The sequence below is a fragment of the Asterias rubens genome, chromosome 9 (assembly GCF_902459465.1).
Source record: "Asterias rubens chromosome 9, eAstRub1.3, whole genome shotgun sequence".
Taxonomy (NCBI): Eukaryota; Metazoa; Echinodermata; class Asteroidea; order Forcipulatida; family Asteriidae; genus Asterias; species Asterias rubens.
This window is the reverse complement of record NC_047070.1, coordinates 9360749-9375460: the sequence shown is the minus strand read 5'-3', so window position 1 is coordinate 9375460 and position 14712 is coordinate 9360749. Positions and strand designations below refer to the sequence as shown.

The 14712-nt window shown below is 38.9% G+C and overlaps 1 protein-coding gene across 1 annotated transcript in view; it reads left to right on the top strand.

Annotated features, from left to right (window-relative positions):
- LOC117295091 overlaps positions 1–14712 on the top strand; it is a 36212-nt gene that overhangs the window by 1870 nt on the left and 19630 nt on the right. The window lies entirely within an intron of this gene.

The following is a 14712-nucleotide window of genomic DNA, read 5'->3' as shown; positions in this document are numbered from 1 at the left end:
TTCGATTTAGGCACGTTGTCCATATGATTTGGTGAGGTCTTTGCTCCCGGAGTGAAGGGTCATTGATAGTTGATACTTCCTGGAAGTTAATTTTTGGAGGTCATTGATAGATGAAATTTGCGGATTAATTGGATTATATGCCATTTCATGTGTGCATTTGTAGATCAAAACAAATAATATTATAAAAGTTATCATGGATTTTCCTGGTAGCCAACAAAGTACATATACATCATGTACCTCTCTTCTCAATATTACACTTAAAAAAAGTCTTTTCCCGAATTGTGATCCACGAAATCATAAGTTAAATCAAGTTCAAGGGTAGTTTGTGCTCAAAAATGTGTGATCCAATCTTTAAAGGCAGTGGACACTGTTGGTAATTGTCAAAGACTAACCTTCACAGTTGGTGTATCTCAACATATGCATTAAAATAACAAACCTGTGAAAATTTGAGCTCAATCGGTCATCGAACTTGCGAGATAATAATGAAAGAAAAAAACACCCATGTCACACGAAGTTGTGTCCGTTTAGATGGTTGATTTCGAGACCTCAACTTCTAAATCTGAGGTCTTGAAATCAAATTCGTGGAAAATTACTTCTTTCTCGAAAACTATGGCCCTTCAGAGGGAGCTGTTTCTCACAATGTTTTATACCATCAACTCCCCATTACTCGTAATCAAGTAAGGTTTTATGCTGATAATTATTTTGAGCAATAACCAATAGTGTCCACTGCCTTTAAAGGCACTGGAATCTATTGGTAATCACTGTTAGCGTAAAAACTTACCTGTTCAATAAAGAGCTGTTGATAGTATAAAACATTGTGAGAAACTGCTCCCTCTGAAGTAACATAGTTTTTGATAAAAAAGTAATTTTCCCCTAAAATATTTGAATCCGATTTCCAGACCTCAGAATTTGATTTTGATGTATCGAAATCAAGCATCTGAAAGCTAACAACTTCGTGTGACAAGGGTGTCTTTTCTTCCATTATTATCTCGCAACTTCGACGACCAATTGAGTTCAAATTTGTACAGGTTTGTTATTTGTTGCGTATGTTGAGATACACCAAGTGAGAAGACTGGTCTTTGGCAATTACCAAAGGTGTCCAGTGTCTATATACTGCACAACGGGCCGGCAAAAGGCAAGACGGCTGCCATCAAGCAGCAGTCTTGCTCTTTGGGGGTTTAATATGACCAAACCGAGGCTGCAAGGGAAACTTGGCAGGGCCTCTTGAATGAAAAAAACGTGTTTATGATTGCTATCATAATATAAAGGTGACTTGATAAGGAATGTTGTATTTCATATTATTACAATCTGATTATAAAATACATACATGCAATTAACAACACGATTTTTGTTGTATGAACTCTACGGTTATATAGGATTTGAGGCATAGCTCTATACGGTTTGTATAAATACAAGCTCTATCTTTTATGTTATGAGAAGATACGGTATTTCGTTACCAAAAAATATATTGTATAAATATAAAAGTACTTTAACTGTTACAATGATGGGAAGAGCTTGGTCAAACTCCACATAGAAGGAGATTTTGACGAATAAATTACCCTTATTTGTTTGCTTTCCAAATTATGTAGTACAGTGAACATACATGGTAGACAATATAGACCCTGTATGTTTTGTAGACTTTAGACCTTATAGAGATCGAGGGTTTGCAAAACAGATCGCCGTGTTTGATAGGCTTCTTTATCCCCAAATAAAGTTGAACTAAAATGTTGCTGTAGAGTAAGTTCGCGTGACATTGAAAAGTTCCCAGGTTTTTCCTAATAATCGAGGGTCTTCTTTTTAAAGACTCATCAGGTATGAAAAGCAAAACGACACTGTGAACACGAGGGGATGGTACACGGGGAGACGGGACACAGGGGGGGGGGGGCACTTAAACCCTCTGGATGTCCGCACCTGGGTGCCCCCAATTACTGGACTTTTGTGCATCTAGAGAAAAATCATGCAGATTTGCTAATCTTCGCTGCAGATATCTTACTTAAACAAAAATACCTTATAGGCGTAACAAAACAAGAGCGTGAAAATGAGGATTGCTTAGTGAAAATGCGAACAGAAAATGCAATTTTAATCAATAGAAGGAAGTGGCCATTCCCAGTATTAAAAAAATCGTGCTCCACTTGTGCCCCCTTAAATGTTACCCTACAGTTTTGCCGGAACCCCCTTAATGTGGAAGTACAAACAACAACAAATATCGCACTGTTGAGGTGCCCTTCGTAAAGTAAAGGGCTGTAAAAGTAGTTAATTCGCAAATAAAGTGAGCACATTATACATATTAAAATAAACATGTAAAGAAATAAATGTAAAGGGGGTCGCAGTAGAGGAAATCAAAATGCACAATTATAGTAATTTCTAAAGATACACTGTATTTCTTTACTAATTTGCTGCGTCACTCCATGGTCAGTGATGATACTCCCAAGCACCGTCCAGATCGTGGGAAACTTGGGTGTAACTCTAGGATACGGTAGCGAGTGGTAGCCGTTGAAACTTAACAGCTATGAAGTGGCGACCCAGTACTTAAGTACGGACTCTTCAGGAGACTGACCTATAAGGATCCTGGTCCATCAAACCAATTTAATTAAACGACAACGAAAGTATTAGTCTTGTAGATAGGTCGCTAATGTCTGTCAGGGTGATAGCGAAACGATTCTCCCACATCTATCTCTCGCGAGCAACACCACTCTTTACATTTCGAGTTGTGGTTATGTCACTCTTTTAGAGTTGTGGTTATGTCACTCTTTTAGAGTGGTGGTTATGTCACTCTTTTAGAGTGGTGGTAATGTCACTCTTTTGGGGGTTTTACTCAGGGACAGAGTGAAACTCACTCAAAAAGATGCAAACTTCAATCTAAAAGAGTGGAAGACCACACTAAAAAGAGCTGTCCCTCATGTGGCGCTTTAATATGCCTTTTCCACTCTTTTGCTCGCTAGATTACCGTCTCAATTTTGTTTCTTCTGTACATCAAGTTTGCCACAGCCATTGTGCTTTTCAATGCGGAAATCTTGTTTTTCTAAATCCATTGAAAAAAGGGAATCCTAAAAAAAAAAAATCAGGACAAATTTTTAAGGATGGCAAAACAGAATTTGTTTACGGTCCAGTAGTCATGAGAGCAGGATACCAGGCACAGATTCTACATGTGACATGGTATGTTTGGCTGGTAACATATTCGGCAAGAATATTCTGTATATACTATAACTCGGCTATCTTTTGTCAAATTGGGTCACTGTGTCGTTGTGAGGTGCTAGGACAGATCGATTGTCAGTCAATTTGCCTTGAATCTATATAACTCAATTTCAATATAAATGTATATCAAGGGGGGTCAACTTCAATTGAAATCCGTGTTTTCTATCATAACGCTCTTTAAATAAATTTGGGGTGATAATCTGCTTTTTCATCGAACACAATCATATTATACAAACAACATGTGTGTCTCCTGTACCATGCAGAGACATCTCTGAGCAAATTACACAAAATCAATCATTTAAATCCATTGGACACTTTCGGTAAACAGTATTGTTCAAAGACCCACATTTCGTGTATCGCAACTAGTATATAAAATAACAAATCTGTGAAAATTTAAGCTCAATCGGTCATCGGAGTCGGGAGAAACAAACGGGAAAACCCACCCCTGTTTCCGCACGTTCCGCCTTGTTATGACATGTGATTAAAATAAATCCGTAATTCTCGCTATCGAGAATTGATAATTGTTCTAATGTTTTCTCAAAAAGCAAAGCATTTCATGGAATAATATTTCAAGAGAAGTCTTTCACCATTACCTTCTGTAAACCCTGTAAGTTATTTGTAAATCTGTGAACTTTTATATTTTTTTTCTGTTCCGAAAGTGTATAATGGCTTTAATCAATCAATCAAAATAACTTTATAAAGCGCAAAAATCAAAAGTTTGCTGTAGGTGCTGGACCCAATTTCGTGGCTCTGCTTACCGTAAGCACTTAATCGGCGCTTACGGAAGCAGGGAATTCTGTGCTTACGGCAAGCGTATTTCACGGGTTAGCGGCGAATTTGGGCTTCTGCGCGTGCGTACTCCACGTTACTAGGCATTCTACGCTTACAAGGCTAGCGCAGAAATTCGGCGCTTGCACGATAAGCGAGGTATCGCGATCGTAAGCGCAGAATTCGGCGGTAAGCAGAGCCATGAAATTGGGCCCAGATGTATGGGCACAAACATGAGAATCGTTATTGATGATACCCCTCCTAAAACAGGTGAGCTTTCAGGAGTGTCTTGAACGTATGCAGTTATATGGGATCTCTAATGTATTGTGGAAGTTGGTTCCAGAATCCGGGTCCGTATACATAAAAAGTGAACTATTGGCAAAAAAGACACAATATTGTACGTCATTGGTAAGCATGGTTGGCTTGTGCGTAGAGTGCTCGCCTCTCACCAAGGTGACCCTGGTTCGATTCCCGGCCAGGGCCATTATGTGAGTTGAGTTGTGCGTTGGTTCTCTGCTGTGACCACGAGGGTTTTCCAGACTATCCAGTTTTCCTCCCTCGGGAAAAATCAAACACTTTCGATCTTTGGCTGTGGTCTGTGGTCATAATGGGTTGATGTGGCTGGCAGCCAAAGGCACCCTTGCATGCCTGCTTCTCGAAAACATTGTAGCCGTGTCCTTCACAATTTTGCTCTTGGCTGCAAGTAAGGATGATTAGCCCCCCAAATTATTATTAATTATTACTATCACTATAAAATCACCACATGCGATAATTTGTCGGATGCGTTTCTCATTTTGTGTATTCCACTTACGGATTGTTCTTTCTGCGTGCACATAACCGCTCCAAATTTCTGGCGATATGTCGAAAACGCTAACACTATTTGAAATGAAATTTGCCCTGTTTACTTCTGTTGTATGTTTCTTAACAAATTTTTAAAGGAACGTTATAGAATTGGTAAGAAACAAAAATCGTGAAGATCAAATATTTACATAAAACTTACACGGTCTAATGATGATGATAGTTGAAAACATCCCCATGAAATATTTCTGTCTGAAATGTCATATTTGATGAGAATCAAATAATCTAACTTCGCGTTTGGAGTTTATCGCTCAGTGAGCGTTTTATTCATTTTTATTTTGGCATCGATGCAATGCAAAATTTGTAAACGGTTTTTCACTATTCTCTCGTGATCCAGATGGCCGATCGACCTCAAACGTCTACAGGTTTGTCAATTACCGACCTTATTAATATTCCTATTTTATAAACTAAAAGTTTTTCAGCCAAAAAGAGGAGGCCATTTTGAAGGCAGTCATTAATAAAAGAAACGGTGACAATTGCTTGATAAAACTGATTAAACTGTTTATGATATCCATGATTTAAATGTTGTTTAAGGAGTCAAAACGTCCTTCCGTTACCGTGGAATTGCCCAACTGTTTTGTTAGCAAAAACCAATTATGTAATGTTCCTTTAAGATTAACAATTGAACGGTTAAAAAAACCAATGGTGAACGTTCCCTTTTAGCGCACTAGGTTTACAATAGTAAAGTACATAAAACAATCAGAATGTAGTATAAAATACATGTTGGCTTGAACTGAATTGAATTGAACTGTAGCTCAGAAGCATGAGGAACCTGCCAACAAAGTGGTGCTTGCTACGTGAACCGGACACACTTGGGTCAACCACTATTATCTTCCACGATAAGTATCGTGGGCTTTGAATTCAACCTTCTTCAAATTCACAAGCCCTCCTATGGGCATTGAATCGTTACCAGGACAACCTAAATCAACGATTCACTTATTCCCTGCTTTATATTGTTCATTTAGCCCGTATTGTCCTCAGAACAATAGTGTAATTATTGATGCAAAGACATCAGAGCCGTAGAGTGTAATTGACCTGTGAAATTATCTGTTTTCGGGGGGGGGGGGTAGGGGGATGAATTATCAAGTAATGGTTGTTTGGTATCAGGAGTAATATATTGTACCGTTTCGATCCACTTCAGCATTTAGAGGGATCTGTAATTGAAAGGGTTTGATACTTTTTGTAGATCAATTCTTTTGGCAATGGCATGAATCCCCACTCACCATGAGCAAATTTGCCATGAGCCATTTGCCATGAGCAAATCCAGTTTATTGAAGAAGAAAAAAACAGCACCCACAACAAAACACCGTAGCAATAGGAGGAAGTGACAACAATTTAAATATAATAAAAACCATAGAAAAAAACTCAAAATAAAACTGGTACAGAGAGCAACTTTTAAAACAAGTATTTGGGGATAAAAAAGTGGTATCGTTTTCAATAACCGCAGTACTTCGAAATTAAATGTTTCTCAAAATGATTTTTTATACTTTCGAAAGCTACTCAGTACTTCGTACCAAGTAAACTTTGTATTGACATTCATTTCTATTACCAAACGTATACACACGTACTTTAAAGGGAAGGTACACGTTTGGTAATTGTCAAAGACCAGTCTTCTCACTTGGTGTGTCCCAAGCATAAAATAACAAGCCTGTGAAAATTTGAGCTAAATTGGTCATCAAAGTTGCGAGAAAATGATGAGAGAGAAAACACCCTTGTTGGACGAATTCGTGTGCTTTCAGATAGGAGTAAAAGACTTCTAGCTAGAAGTCTTTTATTATTTTATTATTTTAGTTTATTATTTTCTCACAATGTTTTATACTATCAACAGCTCTCCAATGCTCGTTACCAAGTCAGTTTTTAAGTTAATATTTGTTTTGAGTTATTACCAAACGTGTACCTTGCCTTTGAGTCACCTCTGTATTCACAAAAACAGGAAAAACAAGAGGTTGAACACACATTGTCAATGATGAACAACAACTCTGTGTCATCAACACTAATGCGAATATGTACTTCCTTGTATACGTAGTATAAATGTACCTTTCTTTTGCAACGTCACAGTCCGAGGTTTTTGTCAACCGAGATTGGAAAACTAATGGAAAACCATAAGTGCAAAACAAAATCAGATAGCTACTGTTTGTAACAACAGTATACACCAACTCAGCAGCAAATCATGAGATGTGTTTTGTTTCTCAAGGAGGGTTGTACGAAGCTGTCTAAGGGACATGGTGAAAAAAATATTCCTTCGTTCTGAAAACCCGCTGGTACGTTCGACTTCTATCTCGTAGGTCTACGTACGACTTCTATCTCGCCCGTACCACTTCTATCTCGCCCGTACCACTTCTATCTCGCACATGTGCCACTTCTATAGAAAATTTCCGTTGTACAACCATCTCTCGTAAGAAAAAATTAGTTCCAACGTGAAATCCCAACGCAGTTTTACACCATTCCAGTACTCAGTGGCACAGATTTGCACTCGCCTTCACCTCTCCCAAAATAGCCCCCAAAAAGTTATGAATACATTTTTTTTGAAGGTTGATAAATAGGCCTACCTCGGAGTCTTTTATACATTTCGATTCGTGCAGTTTTGTTTGCATTTGTCATTAGCCATTACTCAAATGCAAGGTCACGCTTCGTTCTTTTTTCGTTTTAGTTATCAGAGAAATAGGTGCTGCAGTAAAGATTGGACAAAGGTTTTTTTTTTTTTTTTTTTTTAACACGGCATTCCAAAACCATTATATGCATCACGTACATTATTTTGTTGATGGGGACAAAAACGTTATAGCTGGCGTAGCTTGTAACCCACTCCAATAGAGATTTGTCAATGTTCGCTATAGTACGAAGACAACTATCGAAGTGGAAAACAAAATTTCCCTAAGAGTTTATGGCTTACATTATTTTGAAAGCAAAAGTTGTTATTTGTAATGTTTGATGTACAGAAGTTTATTGCAACAAATGCCCCGTCCCAGTCAGATTCACACGCATGCCATGGTCCGCTGCAGTTAGAAGATAACCGTCTGGAAACGTAAATAGCTCAATCATTAACCTGATTTTTTTTTTTGGCAAAGCTAAATTTTTTCCAAATGTCGAAGGGCCGCCACCTGATATGTTTTGTTCTCTCTTATGGTGTACGTACAGGATAAGTTATCGTGTACGCAAACGATAAATCCAGTTTATCGTGTACATGCACGACAACTTATGTACGTACATAATCAATCCAACTTTACCTCGTATGTACGTACACGTTAACTTATCGTGTACATACACGATAAGTTTGGATACGATCGTGTACGTATATGATAAGTTATCGTGTACGTACATAAACGATAAGTTTGGACTCATCGTGTGTGTACATAATAGGTTTTTGGACGTATTGTGTGCGTACACGATAAGAGAGATTTTTTTTATTCATGTGGCGGCAATACGCTTCCGTAGCTTGACATAGCAAAATTGATAAATGAATAATTTTAAAATGTTGTTTATGTTAATTAGAATGTGTTTACACTGTAAAGCCGCAGTATTTTTGTGCACAAGCCTAATGTAGAAAATGTTTTCTAACTGGAGATTCCGAGCCAGTCATCCTGTCAGTTATCCTGCCTCATAGTTGTCGGTGCTGCATACTCCTAAGGAGTTTAGTATGGTTCCTTGATCAAAACTTGGCATTAAAGCCATTGGACATTTTCGGTAAACAGTATTGTCCAAGGCCCACGCTTCGTGTATCACAATTTCTATATAAAATAACAAACCTGTGACAATTTAGGCTCAATCAGTCATCGGAGTCGGGAGAAAATAACGGGAAAACCCCACCCTTGTTTCCGCACGTTTCGCCGTGTCATGACATGTGTTTCAAATAAATCCGTAATTCTCGCTAACGAGAATTGATATTGTTTTACTGTTTTCTCAAAAAGTAAAGCATTTCATGGAATAATATTTCAAGGGAAGTCTTTCACCACTACCTTCTGTAAACCATGTAAGTTATTTGTAAATCTGTGATATTTTCTTTTTTTCTCTACCGAAAGGGTCCAATGGCTTTAATGTTGTTGATGTTTTTGTCTTGACGTCATTGTGACGACGTGCCGTCATCTTGACGACGTCAATGCCATGCGGATCCCGCTCAAAAAGCAAACGTGTCTTGTCTGTAAGCCACATCAGTGTGACGTCATACTGACTGTCTCCTTTTGTACCGGTCAAAAACTAGTAGAAGTAGACTGGTCCCCTGTCTTTCGGGCACAATGATTTCATTGGATACAGTGATTTCATTTGATAAATGTTGAGTGACGTAAGCTTTCCATATCTGTGTTTTGATTGTTCCGAGTTGTCTGTACTTTCGGTCGTCTGCATGCGATGTGCATTACGTTTGTATGTACATGCACATTGCATGTTTGCTGTAGGCCCTACTTGTACGTATGATTTGACTGCGAATCCCCATGTGAAATGAAAGCGAGTTCAAAGGTACATTTATACCGATGCGGACGTACACCCAAAGGCAGGTATCTGGCGTTATTCACGAGCATTCAAGTGTGACGTCAGATGTTCAGGCTGTTCAATAAGATGGATCTGATTTGTCTTCATCCCGTCGTAGCAAATCAGTGTTATAATAGACTCACGGCGTAGAATCTAATTTTGTTTTCCCGCGTAGTAGCGTCACTTTGCAGAGAACACCGGCATCGGTTGACGACATCAACCAGTTGGGATGTCGTCTGTAAAGAGGAGATTACTGCATTAAAGCCACGTAATAGAAATATAATTTTGCTCTCTGCGTTTAATAGTGCACCTTTGACAAGAACATTTCCTAGTTTGAAGGCTGTATAGACGTCATCATTGTGCGTAGTATACACGAAGGAGATGTACGTTTATTAAAGACACTGGACTCTATTGGTAATTGACTAGTCTTCACAGTTAATGTATCTCAACATATGCATAAAATAACAAACCTGTGAACATTTGAGCTCAATCGGTCGTCGAATTTGCGAGATATTAATGAAAGAAAGAAAAACACCCTTGTCACATGAAGTTGTGTGCGTTTAGATAGTTGATTTCGAAACCTCAAATTCTAAATCTGAGGTCTAAAGCTGAGATATTGCTCAATGAGTTTCCATTGTTGAGTTTCTTATAATGAAGTTCTTCTCACGAGTTTCCATTAAAATTCTCTTCTTGTGATTCCCTTCAATTAGTTTATACTAATGGAATTCTCTTTCATTAGTTTTTGCTGACGAGTTTTCGCTTTTGAGTTTCAGCCAGTGAGTTTCAGATGATGAGTGTTTGTCATGAGTTCCAGCTGATGGGTTTTAGTCATGAGTTTTACTGATGAGTTTTCGCTCATGAGTTTCTGTCGTGAATTTCGGCTGATGAGTTTTTGTCACGAGTCTCAGGCGATGAGTGTCTGTCACGTGGGTTTCCTCTCAATGATTTCGGCACACGAATTTTCGTTCATGAGTTTTCGCACATGAGTTTCTTCTCTGAGAAAAAACTCCACTCATGGGTTCCCATTAAAGGGTCTCTACTCAGTGAGTTTCCTCCACTCCCCTTACTCAATGTGTGCTACAATTTACTCAATGTGTGCTACATTTATAAAGATCTTATCAAAAAATAAAATTCACTAGGCGACCTTTTACTTTGATCGTGTACACGAATTTAAGCCGATATAAGCTGGCGCTCATTTTGTTACGTTGGATGTAATCTCATTATTCACTTATCTATTTTAATATAATTTGATGAAGCCGCACAAGCCACGGTTGAAGACCCAATCCCGGGTTCAAACGGTCAATCGATGCTTTAAATGAGAGAATATAACAGGGGTTGGTGGTTATTGAGTCTCAGTGGTGGGCAACACGGATCGATGGCCTCGTCACCAAGGCCAGCGACGAGAAGGACCCGGCGTGTCAAAACGTCCTTTGCGCAAATTAATTATGTTGTACCTTCTTTAGAGAATGTGTTGACACGAAGACAGGGAAAACTAGCGTGTCTTCAAGCTGCATGAAGCTATAATATGATAGATGTTTGAAGGGGAAGGGGTTGCGCTCATATAGAGTTTATCTAAAAAGTAAGGTCACATAATTTGTTTGTTATGACCTGACGTTTCGATCCTAGCAGAATCTTCTTGCTGGGATCGAAACGCCAGGCAATTAAAACTACTTTTTGCATTTATACCATCGGTCCTTCTGGTTGGAAAGTTGTTTGCAACAGCTCATTTTATTTTCTCGTTTTCTTTGTTGAGTATATCATAACTAACATTATATGGGATTTGAGGCACAACATGATGACGTATCTTGCAATATTTGTTTACTCTTATTTTTTGTTTATATATTGCTTTTAATTTTCCGTAACATTCTTAAACATTAATACGTAATTTTTATACCGTAATTTTATCATGTGATTTTATGTTTACTTTTAACATGTTAGTTTGTTCGCAGGGCCCAAATGGAAACCAGTTTTTTTACTGATTTGGCTCACCCTGGGTAAATAAAGGAAATAAATAAATGTATATTGGAGTTGTGGAAACACCATGCGTGTATCTACTCACTGATACATTATGTTATGTCACGGCAAAATGGCCGTCGACGATCAGTCTTTACAAAATTTCAATCTAAAAAAACTCCCGGGCAAGAATTGTAATCATTCAAAGTAATCATTCAATTTAACAATTCAAAGTAATCATTCAATTTAACAATTCATCAAAGCAGCACTCAAATTTGCAGACGCTTCTTGAGGCGTGTGTGTCTCGAAAAAGAATGACGATACACTAAATTGAACATAGTGCTAAAGGAATTTGACTCGACTCCAAACGAAATTGAATGCCCGTATTCTGAATTTGAAACGCAGTAACAACTGGAGAGGCAAAACAGCTTTAATTCTAGCGCGTGAAAATGAATTTGACTGCTCGTTTGCCGAATTTGACCGAGAAAACCTATACAATAGCCAAGTATATATCTAAACACACGCTGTGTGCCTAATTCCATCCATGTATCACTCAAAGTCATAAAACATGTCCCCAAAATATTCCCTCTATATCTGACCTCGTACGTGTGAAATCCACTTGAATGGATCAACAAAGCAAAATGGCTGGTCATCGAAGTTGAAGTAAAAACCATTGAACTATTTATTTCCCCTCTAGCTCCGCTGTACACTTTGAACGAGATTCACTGATACACTTTCTCTACTGCATTTTAAAGGCTCTGGACACTATTGGTAATTACTCAAAATAATTGTCAGCATAAAAACTTTACTTTGTAACGGGCGCTGGGTATAGCTCTCGATAGTATAAAACATGGTGAGAAACGAGTCCCTGTGAATGCACGTAGTTTTTGAGAAAGAAATCATTCTCACTCAAAATAGTTAAATACTTCAGCTGAAGCCTTTTATTATGCATCTGAAAGCACGCTAAGCAATACAAGAAGGGTGTTTTATCTCATCTTTCTCTTGCAAATTCAATGACCAATATTGAGCACAAATTTTCACAGGTTTGTTATTTTATGCATAATATGTTGGGGAGTGAGATTACTGGTCTTTGACAATTTCCAAACGTGTCCAGGGGTCGATTTCACACAGAGTTAGGACTAGTCCTATAAGAGATATCAAAAAGGTACAGCTAGTCCTGAGTTAGGACTAGTAACTCGTCCTAACTCGAGATAAGACTAGTCCTAACTCTTTGTGAAATCCACCTCAGTGACTTTAATCACAGTTGTGTGTGCACTGACGTGAGTGAATCAGGAAGTAGGGGTAGGCCTGCCCATGGGTCGACATGGGAACACTTTGGTGACGGATTAACTTTCCTCCATAAACGGATGTATCGTTAATCATCTTACAACCGTACATGGCAAACTGAATGAAAGGGGTTGTGATGTTTTACGTATGAATGGGTTTGTATCTTTGACACAAAAACTATTAGTCTTTAGAACGGTTCAACAAACTGAGCGATTACAAATGGACAGTTTCCACAACATGTTTTTTGTAACGGTACTTCCGTGTTTTTTTCAAAGAACTCTGGAAAGTACTGAGTATACAGTGCTAAAACACATCGATGTTATATGGTTTAAACATCTGTTAAATCGTTTGCATAACCCGCTGCTTAAGCATAGGATTGGAACTGCCTCTAGCTACCGGGCAATCCCGGTGGTCAAGTTGGTAAGACACTGCTCTAGAATTGCAAGGGCCGTGGGTTCGAATCCCACCCGAGTAATATGAACTGCCTCTATAGCTACCGGGCAATCCCGGTGGTCAAGTTGGTATGACACTGCAGCTCTAGAATTGCAAGGGTCGTGGGTTCGAATCCCACCGAGTGATATGAACTGCCTCTATAGCTACCAGGCAATCCCGGTGGTCAAGTTGGTAAGCAGTGCTCGAGATTCGCAAAGGTCGTGGGTTCGAATCCCACCCGAGTAATATGAACTGCCTTTAGCTCTACCGGGCAATCTCGGTGGTATAATAGTTGGTATGACACTGCTCTAGAGAGTTGCAAAGGTTTTGGGTTCGAATCCCACCCGAGTGATTTGTTCACAGAACCCAGGAAAGTAGCGAGTATACAGTGCTATCGGTGTCAGGGTAAACACCAAACTGAATATTTTTTTCCCCGGTGCAAAGTTAACAATAATAGTATGTCCGTGTTGTTGAAAACATCACATCGAGTAACAAAGGGACTAATAAATAGGACAATAAATACCAAATAATGCCTACAGTTAGATCCGGTTCTAATGTCAAAGACTTGCAGGAAACCATGCAGTTACTTGCTTGTGCTAAAACAGGCCTTTGAAATTTGGGCCCTCTGGTTTTGTTTATTATCTATAACAGTGCCCTGTAAAATGTCTCCCACCTTGCATTAGACAGACTTCTTCACTTAATTTATTTAAATCTAAGTTAAAAACCCATTTGTTTATATCACCCATTTGATTAATTCTTGCTCTGTTTGTGTATTTGTATTTGTTGTTCATTTTTTCTCTGCATTTTTTTGTATACCTTGTAATGCGCAGTAGAGTATATTTATGTAGGTAACTGCGCAATATAAATGTCCGTTTAATTATTATTATTATTTTTTATTATATTTTAAGGTGTGTACTTTGCCACCTTTGTTTAAAATTACAAATTATGAAACATTATAGAATTAATTACTACACTCAAGGCATTGCGATGTTCAAAGCTCACTTCCCAAACTTTATTTGTACACAACTATACGGCGTACACGAACGGTTTACGTCAAGAACTGAAAGTACGTCAGTAAACTTCGTGAAAATGAACTACTTTACAAATGGCGTCGTTGTGCCGGTGCTGTGTATGTTGCGAGAATATAGATCAATGGTTACGCGAGCTTGCGATTAGAAGCCAAATTCGATATTTAAAAAAAAAGTGGGTGCCGCACAGTGTGCCAGAGTAGACTGCACATTTTGGCTGTGCTACTTAAATTTGGACCGAAAATGGGGTCCGGTGTCCCATAGACTCGTGGACAAGTCGTTAAATCGTCCCCACGCGGTAAAGATAGTCGAGTTGTAGCGGTGCTCTCGCGAGATCACTGCTCTCGCGCGAACTGCTGGCTCCCCGATTTCGACTTCTCATTTGAAATTGGGGAGCCAGCAGTTCGCGCGAGAGCACTGATCTCGCGAGAGCACCGCTACAACTCGACTATCTTTACCGCGTGGGGCCGATTTAACGACTTGTCCACAAGTCTAGGTGTTCCAGGGAATTCTGTGCCCGCCAGAGATTCGGTGTCCCCCCCCCCACCTCATGGGAAATTAACGTGGGCTCATAGGAGTAGGATTCAAAAGAGGGCGGTATTAGAGAAGAAGTTTGTACACGGTTCGCCTTATTTATGGTGGATAGAATCTCAGGGGGACAGAATCCCCTGCAACACCGGCAACAATGTGACTAAAAAAGGCTGATCCATCAGTGTCGCAACTCTCTCGA